This window comes from Pipra filicauda, unplaced genomic scaffold, assembly GCF_003945595.2.
Source record: "Pipra filicauda isolate LSUMZ 115617 unplaced genomic scaffold, ASM394559v2 scaffold77_size3566232_pilon, whole genome shotgun sequence".
Lineage (NCBI taxonomy): Eukaryota > Metazoa > Chordata > Aves > Passeriformes > Pipridae > Pipra > Pipra filicauda.
In genome coordinates, this window is record NW_024104953.1 from 54,319 (window position 1) to 71,925 (window position 17,607).

A 17,607-nucleotide genomic window follows, 5' to 3' on the forward strand; every position below is an offset into this window, starting at 1 on the left:
CGCCACGGGCAACAAATAGTTACTTTCATGAGAACAAAGCAGACGTGAAGTTGTCAAACCACAGATACTATCGCAGCATGTTTGCTCCCCTGGGCTCGGTCACTGAGCTGCTCTGATCACGCTCAGCTCTTCAGGCTGTCTGTACATGCACCGAGGTTTTGTCAGCATCAGACATCCCTGGAGGCACAAACTTGAGAGCTCACGAAGCCTTTCAGGGCTTTCCATCGCCTGAGGGCACAGAAAGGCCTTTAATCACCCCAACCAGACCCCTCTGGGACCAGTTCCAGCAGTCCTAAATTAAGCCAGGGCTAGGTGGGTGTTTGATCCTCACCTGAGTCCAGGCTCATCCCTCCATGTGGAGCAGCTCTGCTTTTGCTGCTCCTTGGCCCTGTCCTGACTCAATGGCTTTTTAGATCTTCCTAGAACAGTTTGGTAAGCTACCTGCTTGTTATTATTTTTTAAATACAGGTACCTATGCAGATGAGCAATTAACTTTGCATGGAAAAAGCTATGGAGTAATATAAAATTCAGGTTTGGGTTACTTTCAGTAGTTGACAAAGCAATTAGAAGAACTTTAGAGGTTGTTCTTGGGCCAGAATATTCTGGTGTGTGCTATTCCTGGCTACATGAGCTTTTACTTTTACTTTTAATGGCTGCTTTTACGCCCTAGCCCTTACTTATGGGGTTAGAATTCAAAACTAAGAAGCTTTTCCTGGTGTTCTATTCAGCCTAAGCAGAGACACGATGTAGAGCTCTTTTCTTGCTAGGCCTTTGTGTATCTGTTATGATTTTACCTGAACTTAGGAAAAAAAAAAAGCTCAGTATTGAACTCCAGGTACTGTTGGGGTCACTTCAGCTCATGGATACATCTGTTTTCCAAATTCCTGTTCTTATCCAACCTGCCTTACTTAGATTCTCCTCACATCCTCCACGTAGTAGATGTAATACTTCCTCCTCCTCCTCCTCCTCCTCCTCCTCCATGAACAGCTTTTTCCGCTCAGGCCGCATCAAAAGCGGATCTAGACCAGACCCACAGGGGGGGTGGGGAACAGCAGCAACTTGTTGCAAGAGCTGCATTTCCCCCAAGTCTCTTTAGACACTTCTTCAGGTCAGCTTTTCCAAGTAATTACTCGTGAGAGTGCCCCGAGTTTGGAGGGCAGAAGGTGAGCTCTGAGTGGAGCCTTTGAGGTGAAATTTTCGAGGAGAATTTGTGCTATTTCGTGGTGTGTTTTCTGAAATCTGCCTTTGGGACACGCGAGGCAGGCAAATGATGATTGTTGTTGTGCTAAATAAAAGTACTTTTCACTTGCTGTAGGCGAAGAAGTAACGGGTGTATCTGTATATCCCTGCAATTACTGACAAACAAATCAATCAATGCAAACCCTGGCAAGAGCACCAGACAGCACTGACAAAGCTGTTGAGAAAAGCTGATTTTGCACCACAGGGGATCTGTAGGCGTTCATGTTAAAAATATGCTCTCTGATAAATGTCTAAGGTGAGAGGTGGCAACACTTTATCTTTTGGTATCCCTTGGCTGTACTGCTGGTGGATGAAGTCAGTAGCCGTGGTCCAAATAGCTGAAGCTTTGGGAAAATTCAGCTCCCAGTCTAAGTCCTGTAAGTGGTACTTGGGTTAAGAGGAACAATAAATAACCCCCTCAGCCTTACTCTTGGTTCAGGAGAGTTCAAGCTGCTGTTGCAGATCTGAACTGGGCTCTGAGGTTGATGTGTCGGGGTGTCCCTCAGTGCAGAGCAGACAGCTCTGACCCATCACGAGTCAAGCTCTCCAGGAGTGTCTCTGTACCCACCCTCTGGGTGTTGGCACTTCTGGGGGGTTCAAAGTCAGCTGTTGTCTGTGTCTCTCCAGCTTGAAAAGCACCCCAGGATGAAACACTGCTCGGCCCAGTGCAGAGCTGAGTCATTAACAGTGCTCCCCAAACCGCCTTCCACGGCAGGAACTGAAGGGTGAGAGGGAGGAGTCTTGTTACCGACCCAGACCGAGGAGGAAAATGCCTGAAAGGGCCCCCAACGCTGTGTGTGTTGCCCAGACAGCTGACTGGTGACTCAGGGCTCCCTCATGCTGCTTTCAGCTGAAGCAACGAATCTCTGCAAAGCTTTATTTGCAAACAAAGCTGCTTTTTCATGACTAAGGATGAACTCATCCTGCCATTCAGCCTTTTACCTTCCTTCAGTCCAGTGGTTGCAAAAAACTGGTGGTTTGGACTGACTTTCAGGCTCTTAAAAAATAATCAGTGGTTTGGTTGTCAAATGTTAGGTGGTGGTTCAGGAATTCTTGGTGTTCCCTTTTCTGTGCTCCCATCGAGGCAGGGCTGCAAGGAGGTGATACCAAGTGAACGATGGCTAATTTTGAAACTTTTGCTTTTAAATATGTGCATGGTTAATTAAAGGAAACACGTTTTCCTTCTCCACCCTTAAGAGTCCAAACACCTGCTGTGAGGCTGTAAAAGTTCTGGGTTAAAAGCTGTTATGCCTGACTGTGTACATAAAAGTCAGAGGCTACAAGATGCAGCATTATCTCAAATGTTGGCCAGTGGATTTAGGCTGCACTCCTCTTGTGTTGTGTTCTTTGTAGATCTCAAGGTGCTGGATCTGATGGGGGTCCCTTGCAGTTGTATTTTTAGCTGTAGGAATGAGTGAAGGAAAAGTCCCAAAGGCAAACGTGGGTTTGGTGCTATGCCTTCCAAAACTGGAATATGGTAGACTGGGTTCAAAATAATTGTCGGATTGCGTGCTGTCACTGTAACTGTTTTCTTTAGGATACTGTTTCTCAGCTGGAGGGACATTCTGAGATATTATCTGAAGCTGGCTCGGGGCTATTTGGATGGGAGCTTTTAAGATAAACAGCCTCACCTTTGTTTGACCTCTTCAGTTTAAAACTGTTCATATTAATACTCCCCTAAGTCATTCCTCACCCTTTTCAGACACTTTGAATATTACAGCTGTACTCACAAGATCTAAATGAAACCAAAAGTTATGTGTCTGTGCAGATGAACCAAAGACAGTCTTTTGCCCTGAGGAGACTGGACCTGAAATGGGAGGGGGGAACCTCTCAGGGAAAAAGTTGCTGCAACAATTCCGGCTGGATTAAACACGTGGGGCTACATTAGAGGGTCTCAGGTGAGAGATCTTCCCAGCTCCGTGCAGGAACAGCAGGCAGCACTGACTCTGAGTTATGCAATTCATCAGCAGACTTGTCTAAGTGATCATCTAAGTGATACTTCTGTTGTGCAACTCTCCTGAATGAATAATTCCTGATGAAAGCAGTGTGAATGTTGTGTTGTAAACTCGGTTTTTCCATCCAAATGCGCAATTTTTTTTTATTATTTTTAATGCCAGACCCAGCCTTTTAAAACTAGAAGCTTTAAACAAGACTCTCCTGTGTCTATCCTGGCACCTAAATCAGTGTCAGCCTTTTCCAAAGGGCTGAGCAGCACCTGGAGTTCCCCTCAAAGCTTGTGACTGACCTGGGAAAGCTGTAGCGTAATTAACACACTGAAAAATCATGTTGCAGGTTCATGTGCCTGAGGGCAGGGTTTTTTTCTTTTTTTTTTTTTTTTTTCTTCCCCACCCCTTCCAGTCTGTGTCTGGATTACCAACTCTTACTATTTTATTTTTACCCTCATGTTAATTCATGTTTCTCAGAGCTTCATCTCTGAAAGCCAGGCTGGACTTAGGGAACAGTGAAGAAAACCTGACAGTATGATTCAGGTGTGTTCTGAACCCATTAGCAAATATTTTATTGATTATTTAAAAACTAATTCAAGGAAAGAAAAAAAACTCACGAGGGCACAACTCTTTAAAAACTGGCAAAGTTTTCAAGCCTTGAAGTATTTCTTTAGAAAGGAGTCATCTCTGAAGATGCCTAAACCAGCAATGGTTCTGGTGGTGTTACCTGCATTTCTCTTGTTTTCTGGCCCTGACCCAAAGTTGGGTTTCTTGCCTGTGCTTGCTGAAGGGCCAGTTATTAGTTTATTCCCCATGACAGAATAAAACTGATTTCATTGTATAACCAAGGGAACATTGGATACTTGAATTTCCACAAGCTGAGAGCTACCATATGATGCTTAACTGCATTATTCAAACTTGGCCCGTGTTTATTTTTGCTTTGCTGTCACAGCTGAGCTGTCAAAGCTAAAACTCCCTAATGACAAACTTCCCCCTGTCCCGACACACTGCACACAAACCTCCCTCAGCCTGTGCCAGCCCAAGCTCAGCCTTTTCTCTCTGTTACCTGTCACTGAATCACATCCTGTGATTCAGGGAGGGCCAAATGTCCCGGCTCAGGGGCTGGCAATAATTGACCCCAGGGGCCTTTCCAGGGGGCCGGGCATCAGCTGGCAGTGCCCTGCTGGTAGGACACGGGCTGACCGTGGCTTGGCTGCAGTGGCACTTGCACATCCCGAGGCGTTCACACCTCCTCGGGGTGACATCTGTTGCTGTAGCAGCCGTGACATCTGTTGCTGTAGCATCTCCAGAGCAACACAGCGGCAACGGCAACAAATGACAACAGCGCGGAGCAGCAGCGGAGGAGAAACGATTGTGCAAGAGGCCCGAGAAGCTCCTCCGTCACGTGAGGAACTTTGGAAGCCGGTGGCGACCGTGCCCGTGTGTGACCAGCAGGTGCCACTGCAGGGCCAGGAACGGGGAGCGGCGTGGCCGCGACTGGAACTGCGGCGCAGGGACATCTGGTGGCCTTCCCGGTCCTGCTCAGCTGGTGAGAGCGTGTGCCGCGATACGAGGGGTGTACGGGGTACACACGGGGTAAAACCGCCCCACAGACACATCTGCAGGGTGGACTCTCAGGGCACAGAACTCTCCTCCTGTTTAGGGCTCTCTGGAAAGTTTGTTTTTCCTGCCTGAGTCTCCTGCTCGCCCTTACGGTGGAAGTGAATCCATCGTGGTCTTTCTGCCCCCACATCAAGGTGTGTAACTAATATTTTTCTCCCGGGTTGCTGTTGTTTTGGGCCCAGCAAGCACTGGAGGTTTCTGCCACCTCGAGTGTGCGTGCCATCATGTTCCAGATTTGAAAAACACTGGCTACTGCATACCCATGGAATAGTGTGAGGGACCTGTATTGGCCTTTCTTGGGTGTAAAGATGACATCTGGGAGAAAAGATCTTCCATTGAAATATTATGTCATAAAAAAACAGGTCATGATACTTTTTATAGACATTTTTTTTTAAGGAAAAGCAAGTAGTGGCAGCCATGCAGCTTCTTCTATAGTTCTAACTCTTATAGATGTATATAAATATATACTTTTAGCCCAGCTGACTGAAGTCTGTCTGGAGCATTATCTACTTAAAAAGTATCTCCTGTTACTCATACAAAACCTATCCCCATCAGAGGCCTTAAATTGCTGGGAAAAGACTCCGGGATTAGAACCAGTGCAGCTGGACTGGACAGGGGGCAGTTGGTCCTGTTTAAGGTGTTCCTTTGTGGTTTGGCCTGGTGTGAACTCTTTGCTGGACTTTCATGGATCAAACCATGAGTGACTTTTACCTTGGCTGACACTGGAAAGGTGGATTGTTGTTTGGGCTCAAAAATACTGCAGCTCAAGCAGGGAAAGCCCCTCATGGCATGTTGTCCAGAGAGGTTGTGGATGCCCCATCCCTGGAAGTGTTCAAGGCCAGGTTGGATGAGGTTTGGAGCAACCTGGGATAGTGGAAGGTGTCCCTGCCCATGGCAGGGGGTTGGAATGAGATGAGCTTTAAGGTTCCTTCCAACCCAAACCTTTCTATGATTGTGTGGTGATTTGATACAGGCACCTCCCCTCCTAACAAACATACTCCCTTCTGAAGCAGTTAGTCCCCATTAGCAAGCCTTGAAGATCTCAAGTCATGACCTGCACCTTCCCAAAAATTAAATCCACTCCAGTGTTTTGGCATTAGCAAAGTAGTTCTGTGTAGTGTAGTTATTTTATTTGTCACTTTTTATTTGTGATTTTAAGCCCTTTGATGCAGACAAGTCATACTGTCAGACTTTACTGTGCAGCTGAAAGGAAGGGAGACACACCTCGATGAAGTGGAGGGTGAGATTCGTGAGTGACTGCATGAATAGAAGAAAGAAATAAAAATTCAGAACATCTGAAGAATGGATCAGAAGTTGTGGTAGTTTTTCAAGGGTTTGATTAAACTGGAGTCAGGATCTTCTTTCCTTTCCGAAAGCAAGCACGTGAGTGCATTTACCAAGGGAAGAGTAATGCAGTTTAAATGGAGCTTCTTTTTTTATAGATGGATCTTGAAAAAACCCTTTCTTTGTGGGTTCTTCTAAGCTGATTACACTAATGTGGCTGTTCCTGTAATTTAATTATCTCTGCACTCAATGGGAACAAGTTAATTAAAAGTCTTCTTTTGTTGTCCAAAATTTATTAGATTTTCCTAGGTGGAAATTCATGGCTTTTGTTTGCTCCCCTTGTCACGGGCTGGTTTTGTTCAGCACAGCTGTGCTTCCTATTGCATAACAACTCAATATAGCTGCCTTTATAGCTCTTCCCTTGTACAGAATTACCTCCAGGGATTTGCAAATGTAGGTTAGCAGTGTAAAAACACAAGTCCTACTCCTATATTCAACTTTGTTCCCAAGTGGGAAATTGGTTTTGCCTCCCTGCCTTCAGCAGGTTGGATTGCAGGGGCTTTGATGTTGGAAGTGCAGGGAAACTGCTGGGCTTCCAAGCGTGGCCTGGGTTGGGAAATTGGGTTTTGTTTATAAACAGAAAGGTTTTTATTTTAGAAAGCCCTTGGGAGATGAGCTTAACCTTGGGCTACAGTAATGTCAGGACTGAGCAGGGCTGGGCACGGTTTGGGTTTGGGTTGGTGAAAGCCAGTCCTTGGGAGCTGCCTGGCTCAGGGCTGACACCCTTCCTCCTGGGTACGGGTGCCACAGCACCTTGGTGGGAGGTGCTGGGTGCTCCCTGAGTCAGTAAATCCAAGGCACTGGGTTTTTCCTGGTCATTAGGGATCACTTGGCTCCCTTGGTCAGAGCGTGGCTCTCCTGACTAACCCCGACTCCAGCGAGCTCCCTCCTTGCAGTCCACGTTCCTCCTGTGCTCTGCTTTCCTGCTAAAGTGCTGCAGATCCATGACTTTGATCCAGGATAGCTGGTCCTTCTCAGAGCAGAACCTTCTTGGGGAGATCCACATATTCTTTACATGGAGAACTTTGAGCTTTGAAGGTTCCCCAGGACCTGCTCAGCCTTGTGAGAGTGCTAAATGTGTCTCCTTGTCTATCTGTTTCCCAGAGTGACTTCCCTGTGTCCCAGTGAATGCCAGGGAGTTCCTGCCAGGAGAGGAGTGAAACATTTCCATTATAACTGGCAGGAGGGCCCTGTGCCAAGGCCAGTGTGACCTGAGGATGTTGCAGCACCTCTGGGATAGAATGTTATTTATTTAAAGCAAAGGCTTTAAACTTGACTAGAGACATTGGCCCTCAGGTCACACTCTGGAGCAGGGAGCTCTCCTTTCTGACCTTTACAGACCTGCAGGAATTTCCTGATTTTAGGAGTTGCAGGCTCTGAATTGATGAGGATGGCAGAGGGAAAAGTCAGAAATCAAAAATGGATAGTTGTGCTCCCAGAGCCCTGCACAGCTTTTTAGATCCACATCTGCTATAACTTCCCATCTTGGTGGCTTTGGGAGGTGTCTTTTCCAGCAAGTGTTAATCAAGGAGATTTGAAACAAGAATTTCTTATGCATTGTGTGTTATACTCTGCCAGCTCTGATTTATGTTTGATCTGGAATTTTTTGGGGAATACCCAAGTGTGAAGGAAATGTCTGTTCTTTAGAGACGAGTAGAGAAGAAGGCTCCGTTTCTAGGTGAATATTCCATAATCTTTACAAATATCTTATTTGTAAAGATTGTATATTGATAATATGTTTTTTAAGTTACTTTTCCCAGAGGCCCAGTTCTGTGTTTATGGAAATTTTGGCTTCTTGAGTGGATGGTCCATTTTGTCTGGTGCATCAGACAAGGGGCTCCGTCGGGTTTCCAGCACAGAGATAAATGGGAACTCTTATTTTAAATCTATTATTCCAAGTTTAATTCCAAAAGAGAAATCTTAGCTGCAAAGGAAGTGGCTACATGGAAAGTGTAAACTGTGGAGCTTTAGCAATCTTAATTCTTCCCTGGAATTTCTCTGGACATTAAGGTGACTTTCATTCCAACGTTTGAAATCTTTCAGGGTACTGTGATCATTCTTAGCATGTTTTGGATGTTATTCAGTGACCATCCAGAACATGCTTAAGCAGAGCTTTTAGAGGTTCCATGACATTTCTAGGATGAGATGGGAGCAGTTAATAAGCCTTTGGCAGCAACAGGAGTCTTGTCTTAACCCACTTACTGATTCAATACCCGGAAAGCTCCTCCAAGCTCTCGGATTCAGCGTTGCTTTTAAGTGGGTACCTGCAGTAACCTTTGTAGCTCTGACACTGATCCCATGCTGTGCTTGTCCTGCCCTCCCTTTAAGGGCCTGATCCAAACCCAATTTTGAAATAAGTGGGAAGTCTTCCACTGATGATGTGCTCTGGAGCAGATCCTGGAAGGAGCTGCAGAGGAAGCGAAAAGGCAGTGGTGGGTCATGTGTCTTGTGTCTGCAGGGCTGGGGAGCTGATGTCATGTTTATTAGAAGCCAAGATCAGAGTTCACAGGCTCAGGAAATGTCTGCAGAGTTTAGGAATGGTTTGTAACTCCTATCCCAATGACAGGTTTATTTGGCACTTTTTGATAAGTGGCCTGTTTGAAATTTCCTCTCCAAGTAAGCAATTTGTAATTCCCACTTGAAAGGGCTACTGTGGGGGATGGTGCTGGGGCCATATTTGAAACCCATTTATGGTTACTAACATCCTGGCATCTGTCATCCAGGAGTCCTGGGCCTTTATTGTTTTGATCTGTCCAAAATGACTTCTTTATATAGAAACTGGAAGGCTCTCTTTGTGTCCCGAGTGCCAATAAAAATATTTACGGTCCCTTAAAACATATAAATAGAATTGGTGACTAAGCTGAGGGATCATTAGAAGTAGTTCCACTGTTTTCCTATAATGGAATTTGCTCGCTTGTTTTGGTCACCTCGTCTCATTCAGCCTTACAGTGTGTTTTACTCTGTTCTTCACCAAAATACTGCCACTGTGACCCTCAAAACCTGCCAAATCGGAGCCCTGATTCCCAACCCTCATATCCCGAGCCTGGCTTCTGCTTCCTTAAGCCCCAGTGCAGTTGTTTTGCAGGTGTTGGGGTTTCTCCCACTGATGGCTTCTATTGGCTCCTGAGAAAAGCTGGAAGAACTCTTGTTGTAGTGGTGGTGTAGCTGCAGTACTTATGGGGTATCAAATGCTTGCAGTGCTTAAAGAATTGGGATTGTTCAGCCTGGAACGGGGAAGGCTTTGGGATGACCTAACTGGGGCCTTTCAGTACCTGAAGAGAGCCCACAAGAAATGTGGGGAGAGACCTTTTACAAGGGCCTGGAGTGACAGGACAGGGGGAATGGCTTCAGACTGGAAGAGTAGGTTTGGATTAGATATTAAGGAAAGGTTCTTCACTGTGAGGGTGGTGCTGCCCTGGCACAGGTTGCCCAGAGAAGCTGTGGCTGCCCCAACCCTGGAAGTGTCCAAGGCCGGGCTGGATGGGGCTCTGAGCAGCCTGGGCTGGTGGGAGGTGTCCCTGCCCATGGCAGGGGGTGGCACTGGATGATATTTCAGGTCCCTTCCCACCCAAACCCTTCTGTGATTCTGTATCCAGGAAACAAAGCTTATTGGGAGAGGTAGCAGCTTCTCTTAAACTGGCTTGTGTGTTTGGAAAGAGCAAACAAATAGAACTCAAGGGATCTGATAAAGTGGATTTGAGCCCAAAGGTTTGTTCTGTCTTTCTAAATATGTTGGATAATAACCCTGTGAGTTTCGAGAGAATTATCAGGCTTTGCTGATGGGAAAGACACGTCATTGTGTGCTTTTATGGTTGTAATTAGATCCTAGAACTAACTAGAATTCTAACAATGCTTATTTTTTATGATAATTGGGATTTATGAGCTTTTTTATGATTGTGCAACTACCCCTGTGAGGCAAAGAAGGAGCACAGGACAGGTGCCTGGCAAGGGTGAAAATGGTGAGTTTACCTTTGGCTGATTTTTTTTTTTCTGTCTTCAGAACTTTCTGGTGCATCAGACCTAAACTTGGGGTTCAACTATGCTGGTTTTTATTTTGAGAATTAGAGCAGGTTTAGGGAAGTGTCACCAAAACATAAGCTGTTGGGTTGTTATCAGAGTTCCTGGGACAGCCAGGTCAGGTAAGGGCCTGTAGGCCTCTTTTGGAACTGGAATACTCTATCCTTTAGTACATGTGCAACCCTTGGAAATAAATCCCAGACTCCCATATCCTCTGTGTGCTCTTGAAAGCCCCTCAGCTCCTTTCTGGGATAAGGTCTGGGTGGGCAAACAATGCCTTCACTGGTCTGATGCTTTTAAAATCTAAGTAGTTGGAAGAGGCCTGATTTGCTTGGAGACACCATGAGGACAAGCAGTGAGGCTGAGAGGAGGATCTGGATCCCATTCCATGCTGCTGCCCTGTTCTCTGGGGCTTGGACTCACAGAGGCTGCTCTGGAATCATATTCGGATTTGTGTCTTGTCATTAAAGGTTTATGCATCAAATATCCCCGACCTGTGTCCTCATCCAAGGTAAACCAGACAAGATTATCCAAACTGCACTTTGTCCTAGCGCTGATTTTGGCCCCTTCTGGGCTTCCCGTTCAGACCATTCCCTGACACGCCGGTGATGTCCCGGGATCCCGGGGAAGGCGCTGCAGTTCAGCGTTACAAGTTGAGTCTGGTTCCTACCAGCAGAGGACACCGTTGTTCCATAAATTTCTTGAAGAGCCTGTCTTTTGGGATTTGCTGTGGCTCTTCAGCCTGATGTTTTATCGAGTTTTGATGTACTCAGACAATTTGTTACTCTTACAAAGCCTATTTCTGTTAAAGAATGAAAACTTCTGAGGCGTTAGAAGACAAATTGCAGCTGAATTATCACCCAGGTCCTGGAAGCAGAGAGCTTTTTGTTGTGCCAGTTCTCAGCCAGGAAAACACTGAAATTAAAGAGGGATTTAAAACTAGGGGCTTTGAGAAAAGTGATTTTTTTGAGTGCCTTGTGTGAGGGTGAATCTTGATGGCTACAGTGGGCTGATGCTCAATGTCCAGTCAAGTGTCTTCTGTAGGAGGTGGGCCCTAAAATTTAGAGGAGCCTTGGAGGGCACAAATATCTTGTTTGCCAAAACCAACCCAAAAAATTCCACCCACCTCTGTGGGCAAAAATACAAATTTAGCAGTTTTTTATTTTACCTGAGATTTCACCTCAGTTTTGTGAAATTATTTACTGAATAAAAGTAATGTGAAAGCTTTATAAATGCTTCTGATGTTCACTGCAGTAGAAAATCCATTAATTCACTGTTAAGCTTTAAAGTTTAGGGGTGAGGGAAGGTTTAAACTGGTTTGAGTTGTAGTGTTTTCTGGCTTCTGAGACTGTGTTGAGCCAACAGGGAGGATTCAGCTTTTTGGGAGCAACACAATGAACATACTCTTTGTCCTGTTTCTCCTTCAGCAATTTCAATGCCCACCATCATCCATGACTTGGAATGGAAATGGCTTTGGGTTCTGATTTCAGTTGTTATTTGAGTCAGAAAGCCTAAGTTTCTCTGTTGTGATGCCTTTTTTTTGTTGTTATTATTTGCTTGGAACCTGAGTGCTGGAGATAGGTCTTTAAGCAGAAAAATATGAGGCTAAAAAGAAAAAAAAAACCTAAATCTCCTTTCACAGGGAAAAACAAATCACAGGCTTGCAAGGAAAGACGTGATGAGCTTCATCTTTGCAGCTTCCCTTTCCCAGTCCCTCCCTGCAGAAGTTCAAGAGGTCTGCAAAACCTCAGGTTCCACAAAATATGACCATCCCTAATGATAAGGTTTAAGTATTAATATTGCATAGAGCAGTGGGAATTGTGAGGAGGAAGGACTTACTTCTCCTTTGGCTGAACACCCCCTTTTCAACAAAAATAGCAAAATTGAAACTTGTATTAGGAAATGTGAAAGTCCCAGGAGTCTCAGCGTCCTCTGAAGTAATTTCTTCCACTTCTGGGTAGTCAGCTTCCTATTTATCCAGCAACACTGTCCCATCTGTGGGAGAGAGAATTCCAGGCTGGTCTCTGTGGCCTCCTCAGCTGAACCTCAGGGAAAAAGCGACGCGTTCCCTGGCACTGCTTTTCCAGGTTTGGTTTAACACTTGCACAAACCTGGTGGTGGCCAAGGAAGAAAAAGGGCAGTCAGGAATACCAAAACCAAAGAGTTGACAGCTGTGCTGGTTTTAGGGTGGAAGCCACTGGCTTTGGGACCTCTGGAACAGGTGGCAGGGCTGGCGTGGCACCTCTCCCGTGGGCAGAGCCCCAGTTAAAGCCAGTAGGTCTCAGGTGATCGGGGACAGGCTTTGAGAGGCTGAAATGGGTGTTATAGTTCAGTGACTGAGAAGAATTAAAACTCCTAAGATGGATTTACTGAATGAATTTTTTGTCACAGAGATGGGGTTGTCTCCTCCCTTGCATGGTGAAGCAGGGAGAAGGCAAGAAGTTTTTGAAATCCCAGTGTCCTCGAGCTTTCCTGGCTGAGTGGCCAAAAGCACGGAATGGCTCTTGCTTCCAGGAGTTGGTGTGTTGTCCCTGTTCACTGGAAAGGGATAGGAGGCACCTTGGTACCTGATGGTGTTTAAGATATATGACCTGTGGGCACTTACACCTTTGACTGAGCAAACACCAACTCCATCACATTTTGGATGTATAAAACCAGCTGGAGTGGGTATGGTAGAGGAAAAGGATTTGTTCCTTCCCTGTTCCTAAAGCTCAGTCTTTACCCCAAGGTAGTGACCTATAATTTAAACACTCATTTGCTTAATAATTTTATTTAGCTTTGTCTTGCAGGCCAGTCCAGTCTCTTTCTGTGTGAGACTCACACTCCTGGTCCCTCTGTCCTGCCCTCCCAGCTCCCTGCTGACAGCATGGGCATTTTAAACATCTCAGCTTTCCTCTGAATTCCCAGGCTGCTCCTGCTTCCAGCCATCCACATCTGGCAGTTGTTAGTGACAATCTGTGGCATCCCAGACCTCTGGCCATCCACAAACCCAGTCCTGAGCTGTGGCTCTGTCCCCTTGTGTGCCTTGGCTTGTAGGACACATCCCTCAGGATCTGAGCTGGTGGATCCACATCCAGAAAGCACAAAGTCCTCTTCTGTTGTCTTAAACTGATTTTTATTTGAGGTATGAGATAAATCAGATGTCAAATGGAAGTTTAAGAATAACATTCTCAATGGTTTTGAATTCTTTCTCATAAATTAATTCTAATAAGTTAGAATTTTTGAAGCTGGGTCCTTAAAATGGCAGAAGGAAAAGTTTTGAGTGGGGCCTGACCCAAGTGACTTGTTTTCAGAGTGAAGGACAATTTGTAGCTCCCCCCAGCTCAGTGAAGGGTTTGGAGGGCCCGGAGCTGGTGAGAATTGGGCTGGGTTTTGTCCCCAGTCCATCCAAGGCTTTAACTTTAATCCTGCAAGCGATGCTGTGGGATGGCCAGGTATAAGTTAGAAGGTGTTGCTTGAGTTTTTCGGATGAGTCTATCCCTGGGCTGTGCACAGGTGACATTTTGTGCTCCTGTGCAACCATTGTGCCTCAGAGGATCCAATTTTGGAGCTAATTGCTCGTGCAGACACGTACCTCCTGCACATTCATGTGCAAAGGTAAAACAGACAGAGATGGCTCTGTGCAAATTTGGGATCTTCAGCTGAAAATCAGCCCTTCGTGTGAACTGGTTTATGAAGTGACTCGAAGCAGCTCCATCTCTAGTCTTGCTAAACTTCAGCCTTCTGGAACAGCCTTTTGTGCTGTGATTTGTCTTTCCTTTTCTATTCATACCACCAGGTATAACATATTTGCTCCTGTTCTTTCCTGCAGCACACCAGAATTGTTTTGGTGCTAGTGCATATGTGCAGCTAGAACTGGATGTATAACGTGGATGTGTGTGTGTGTGTCAGGTTTTGGAAAATTATTGGAAGCAGCTGTGGGTGGAAGAGAAACAAAGCCGTGGCTCTGTGAGCCAAACAATTAACATAGGAGTGGAACACTGTAGTTACATCAGTCTTCCTTTAAAAAGCCTGAATTTCTCCCTTATTCCCAAAAGTCCATTATTAATTCTCCTGGCATGTAACACAGCAAAATGACTGCGTTTATGAACTTGACTACTTCTTTTAACAAGTTCCAATAACTGCTTCCTAAACCTTGTGTTTTTATATCAATTACATACAGTAAGCATTGAGATCAACCAAAGAGAACTGCTGAGGCCAAGAAGGGTTACTTATGTGAAATGGGGATTGCCAACTGCCAAAAGTAAAATGTGGATATAATTTTATAACACCATTTTATAATTAAAGTCATAAGTGAGGTTTCCTGCTATTGTTTAAAAATGTGTCACTGTAAATTTAAATCAAGGATGAAGGCACAGAAGGGGCTACTAAAGAACATATCAATACAACAAAGATGGTACGGGGAACATGTCTGTTGCAAAAGGAAAACATGTGCTAACAATTTCAGTGAAATAATTATATTTATTGCATATAGATTCTGTTTTAGAAACTATAACCACTTAGGAACTGTTTTCATTCATGTCAGATTGAGGTTAATTTGTTGTTACTGTATGTCTATAGATAGATTTTACTGTCAGAGAAATTTAATATGTTGGTTTTATGATAAGACAGCCTTCTAGCCAGACCAGATTTTTTTTTTTAAAGGCCAAGAAATCTAGAAAAAGTTAATAATTTTGCCTAATATTTATGTGTCCGCAGCATTTTTGAGTTAACATTGAAAGAAAAGAAAATAAAGAAAATAAATCAAGAAGAAAATAAAGAAAACAAACCCTTGTCAAGTAAGTTCCCAGACTCAGAAAAACCTTTAAGCACACGTTTAATTTCAGCAATATCGGTGGGATGTTGATTTTAACGGGAGTTAAGCACATGCCTAAAGACTTCTGTAGGATTATTTTATCAGTTGTGGCCTGAGGTTGAAGAAGAAACACCTTCAAATTGTCCAAGTGCACAGGAGTAATGACAGCCCTTGGTTTTCATTTACTCGCTGTCTCAAGACATAACTTTGCTCCTCAACTACCAAAGCTCTTCCCAAGGTTTCGGGGTCGATGGGTGGTTGACAGAGCTCCCCCTTTCCCCAGCAAGCCGTGGTTTGACTCACATCTTCCATCCCCAAGAGTTAATCTCTAGGACACTCCCAGCTTTGGTAAGTCAGAAAGTTGGTGGGATAGGTGGGTGATTCCCAAGGGATCATTCCATCCCTGGCCGGGCTAATGGAGCCCACGTGTTCCGCAGCAGCGGCACCGGGGGGACGTTAATCAGCGCCCGGCGCTCCTGCCAGACACGGCTCAAATGGCAACCCGGGGATAGAGGGGGAGAATAAAATGCAACAGATATCATTTGTCACACGTGCCATCGGTGAGTTCCTTGGAAAACACATCCCGGGGAAGGAGCTGATGGTAATGCAGCGTTGAAGCCCTGGAGCTCCCAAAGGAAAGAAACGTCGGAGCCCGGCGGATCCTCATGATCCCGCTGCCTCCTGCGCGTGCACTGTTGTCATACAGGCTCTAACTAGAGGACCAGGGGTTATTTCTCCAGCAACACAGTATTTTTTCCAAATGGGAAAAATCTTGGAAGCTGCACTATGCGGGAATTCTACCTCATGCCTAGAAAATCTCAGCCAAAACGGCTCTTTAAGTTGTTTGTGACTCTTGAAATTAGGGATGCTGCAAAGGAAGCAGCTGTATAACCAGAGCATAAGAGATCACCTCAGTCACTGGGCTAATAAAGGCTGAAAAATGTTCTCATCAGTGACACTAATTCTGTCTTAATTCATCACTCATTTGAGGCAGAATTCTTTAAAGTCTGATTTCCCACTCCCTGTCCCTGGAGGGAAAGGGGCAGAAGTGGTGCGAGGAAAAAATTGTGAGGGAAGGAGAAATGAAATGGGATGTCAGGTAGCAGGAGGAGCAAGAGGAGGTGCTGGGGGCTGGAAGCCATACCTGTAATCAAGTAAATAATCAGCCTAAACCTCCCTGGCAGGGTCTAGAAGTCTGTGAGAGGTGATTTCACAGTCTCTCCGAGTAACTGTTACTTAACTTTGAAACATCTTTTTGACCTCTCAACTGAATTTCTTTTGTTTTTAAAATTTAGCCCTTCACTCTTTCCCTGTCCTTGGGGGAAGGAGAGAACAAATAATTGACTTCTCCCCACCCTTTCCCTCTCAGATTTAAAAAAAATCTGATTTTTTTTAAGCCAGTTGTCTTGTACTTTGTTCTGTTCCATGTATCCAAGGTATTTCCTAGTGTCTTTTTTTGCCCTAGGGATTATACTGTGGTCTACATACTGAGCTAAATGTCCCTAAACTGTTCCCTAACTTTTAGAAATCAGCTTTCTGGTCTCCTGGAGTTCCATACATGTTTTCAGTGAGCACTCCACAGATAACCAGGAATGGCTCAGAGTCCTTCATTTGTCTTCCTAAGTGCTCTGGAGTTACCATGTGTGGCTGATCTGGGTATATTTAACTATTCCAAATATTTTTTAACATTTTTTTTTCCATAGTCTGGACTGTGCACTTACGCAAAGCTGAGCTTAATAGCGACGTAGTATCTGATCTCAATTAACCTCCTGTAAAAGCTGAAGCAGGAAAGGCCATGTTTAAGCCTTCTAGATGTTATCAATAATCAGGAAAAGCATCACAGGTACCCTCTCCTGTTAAGCAGTTTACTATCAACAGCCCGAGAAGGCAAACATGGAAATGTCTTGGAGCACTTAGAGCAGAAGACTCTGCTACTGGGAGGGGAGGGAGTTTATGCTGCCAGAAAGCTCAAATATTTGTGGATTGCTCCATGTGGGAGCAGACAACTGAGCTGAAATCGCAGCCTCCTGCCTTTAGCAGCAGCAGGAAGCATTTTGTTGTGCTGCTTCCCTGGGTGCTCTCTAATGACAGAGGAACTGCCCATTTCTGTCTGGTGAGATTCAGCCAGAATCCTTGGGAGCTGGACAGGAATGAGGCTGGACAGAGCTGCTCAGCATGGTTTGCATTACACACTTGCTGCAGATACTGCCTTGAGGAGAGTGTGCACACGGAATGTTTTGTCCTAATTGACTCCAGTCTGTGTCACCCAGAGGTTTCTAATCCTTGTCCTCCAAGTTGACATGTTAAAAAGAACACAAAGTTCTCTCTTCGTGCATCTTTTCTTATATAGATTCCCAAGGATTCTGACAAACAAGAAAATGCAGATGACGATGTTTAAACTGAACTAAAAGAGGGAGTGTAAGGTCAGCCCAGAGCTGGGTAGTGAAGAGGACCTGGAATTTGGTGGATCTGCTGCTTGTATAACCCAAAGGATAAATGTAATTGCTATAAATCTGTATTTGCAGCCCAGGCAGCTGTGGCTGGGTGTGAGACCTTCAGCAGGTCTGCTGCTAAACAGACCTCTCCAGACTCTGCTGGGGAGAGTCTACATGGGAACTCTTCAGAATTAGAAGCAAAAATGAC

General features: G+C 45.0%; 1 protein-coding gene across 4 annotated transcripts in view; it reads left to right on the forward strand.

Annotated features, from left to right (window-relative positions):
* The window catches only part of BMP2 (bone morphogenetic protein 2), a 220,327-nt gene that overhangs the window by 38,117 nt on the left and 164,603 nt on the right, over positions 1–17,607 (forward strand). The window contains exon 1 of one of the 4 annotated variants that reach the window (XM_027738647.2): positions 14,914–14,947. The exons of the other annotated variants lie outside the window; for them this stretch is intronic. The gene's annotated coding sequence lies outside the window, so the exon portion shown is untranslated. Of the gene's footprint in view, positions 1–14,913; positions 14,948–17,607 lie in introns of those variants that run through there. 4 annotated transcript variants of the gene reach the window in all.